This window comes from Lactuca serriola, chromosome 5, assembly GCF_051521515.1.
Source record: "Lactuca serriola cultivar US96UC23 chromosome 5, Lser_US96UC23_V15, whole genome shotgun sequence".
Classification (NCBI taxonomy): domain Eukaryota; kingdom Viridiplantae; phylum Streptophyta; class Magnoliopsida; order Asterales; family Asteraceae; genus Lactuca; species Lactuca serriola.
The window spans coordinates 299489511-299492517 of NC_136412.1; the positions used below are offsets into that span (position 1 = coordinate 299489511).

General features: G+C 35.3%; 1 pseudogene; it reads left to right on the plus strand.

Moving 5' to 3' along the window:
* The first annotated feature begins 1079 nt into the window (after positions 1–1079).
* On the plus strand, positions 1080–2573 carry LOC145054749 (E3 ubiquitin-protein ligase ATL42 pseudogene; annotated as a pseudogene).
* The last annotated feature ends 434 nt before the right edge of the window (positions 2574–3007 follow it).

The window sequence follows — 3007 nt, forward strand, 5'->3', positions numbered from 1 at the left end:
CGAGAAGTAGTTTAGTATGCTTGATGTCTTTGTGATTGAGGCATATCTATGTGTTATGTGTTCCGGAATGCGGTCCGATGCAGTATGCAATATATGTGTTATTGTTATATGTTATGATTATGTTATACTATGTTCAGTCAGTTCCGAACCTCGGTTCGATGTAGTGGGCAAGACCCTAGTTAGTTCCAGACTTCGGTCTGATGTAGTGGGCAAGGCCTTAGTTAGTTCCGGACTTCGGTCCGATGTAGAGGGCAAGTCCCTAGTCAGTTCCAGACTTCGGTCCGATGTAGAGGGCAAGGCCCTAGTCAGTTCCGGACTTCCGTCCGATGCAGTGGGCAAGGCCCAGTATGTGCTTTATATGTTATTGTATGGTATGTGGTAGTTTAGGGGAGCTCACTAAGCTTCGTGCTTACAGTTTTAGTTTTGGTTTCAAGTACTTCAGATAGCAAGGGGAAGGGCTCGGGATGATGACATGACACACACCACAGTTAGATTGGGAGTTAGACTCTGATATTTTTGACATGATCTAGACATCAATTTTGATATGAGACATATTTTATGACATTTTGAGATACACGACTTATGGTTTTCTTATATGATATTTGGATATTATGGTTTTAGTAATGTTTTCAAACGAAATTTTTGGCTTGTATTTTTGAGATCTTTCATTTTTTTGGCCGTTACAACCCTTGGATTTAAAACAGACCGCTCATTTGACGCAGATTGCTATTCTAAGGCATTAGCGGCAACACAAGACATTAGCAGCGACATGTAACACATCAATTAAATGTCGCCGCTAATGCTTTGGATCGCCGCTAAAGGCGACGCCGTTAATGCCCACCTTTCTTGTAGTGCAATGAGAATCTGTTTTAATGGAAAATATTTTGATTACATATAAAACCGATTAATTTTACTTTATTGAATATATATATATATATATATATATATATATATATATATATATATATATATATATATATATATATATATATATATATATATATATATATATATATATATATATATATACCTTCGTCTCGTTATATTATAAAATATATAATTTTTTGGGTCTCAAGAAAGGCTATAACTAAACCAAATAAATGTCAAACGACACTTAACTCTGTACAACAAAGCCATGAACATTCCGGCAAGTAGGTTACCGGAGTTTCAAGAAATTCCTGTGGCCCAACCAAAGAAACTTCTGCAGATCATCATATTAGTCATCATCATCTCCTCTCATCCAACAAACTCACAATCCTTTTCTTCTTCTCCAGCCGATGACCTTTCAGATTCACCGGATACCGCCACAAATTTCCAGCCAAGCTTAGCAGTTGTCATCGGAGTTCTTGCCATCATGTTCGCTTTAACATTTATGCTCTTGGTTTACGCAAAATGTTGTCACAGACCATCGTCGCTTCAGTACTTGAATCAAGAAAACTTGGGTGAGTTACCTCGACCACTCTCCAGGGTTTCCGGCATCGATAAAACTGTGATCCAATCACTGCCGTTTTTCCGGTTTTCTACCTTAAAAGGATGGAGAAACGGCTTGGAATGTTCTATCTGTTTGTCAAAATTTGAAGACATAGAGATTCTTAGATTGTTGCCCAAATGCAAACACGCGTTTCATATCGATTGTGTGGATCAATGGCTCGAGCAACACTCTGGGTGTCCACTTTGTAGGTGCAAAGTAAGCGAAGAGGATGCGATGCTTTTTGCAAATTCGAGTAGTTTAAGGTTTTTAAATTCTGATCGAAAGCGAGAAGATTCAAACCTGGGACTGTTCATCGAGAGGGAAGGGTCCACACGATTTGGAAGTCAAAGAAGTTATGGAAAAATGGAACACGAAATGAAGGATCAAGAAATCTTGGAAGATGAAGACACCTTGCATAAGTTTAATCATCGAATCATTATATCTGATTATGATTATGATCGAATGATGAAGAGCAGATGGAGCAATTTGAACTCATCTGATCTTTTGTTTTTGAAATCCGAGATGATAACTTCTTTGTCAAACAAGGTACTTAATCGTCATGGTGATCAAGAAACTGTTGCTCTCATGTCGAACAACACTTTGGATAGTTACTCGACTGTTAAAACAGACGGAAACTATCGAACTGATGATCATGATCATCAAGTGATCAAAGTCAAAGAAGAGCTGAAACGAAAAAGAGAATTCGAGAAGAAAATCAAGAAATTTTCCAATGGAGAGTCGGATATGAAATCTGCGAAACTCGTTTCTCAACGGTCTATGTCGGAAATCATCGTTCATCCAAGATTTCTTGGTGTTGAATCAAGCAACGAGGTAGGTAATTTCGGAGAAATTAGTGCTAAAGAAGAGAGATTAAAGAGATTATGGCTACCAATTGCTAGAAGAACAGTTCACTGGTTTGCTAATCGAGATCAACAGCTACAGGTTAACACGAAATCACAAGTTTAATTTTGATCGAAGAGCTAATTTTCAAGGTTCTTCTCACCACATGTTATAAAAGAGAAAAAGTTATATACTTTTTTGTAGAGATTTCTTTAGATTTTACACATTTTACAGAAATTAATAACCTTTTTTATTATATTTAGTTGTAAAGTGTCCTAATATATTGCTCTTGTCAGTTGTATTTCGTACCTTACATGTGTTTTATTATAATTTTGTGGGTAGTTGATTTAAGATGCTTAAATTAATTATATTTTGTATGATTAAATCTGATTACTAATAAGTTAATTTCTACTTTCAGAATCAATATTCGTTAATTATAAATTTATAATTAAATAAGAATTATGGTTTCAATAGAAAAAATTAATTACAAATAAGTAAATAATTATTTTATTAAAGGGGATAAAGTGATAACATAGAGCTAAAACGTTGGTTTGGGATCAAATAAATTATTCAAGTTTGAGTACTGGTAGCGTTGTTATCTTTTGAGTCTGTTCCCTTGATTTTAGCTGATTGCTAACCTGATCTACAAACATGTTCTCTTTTTTAAAAACTCTTTTGATTAAAAAAACAAATATT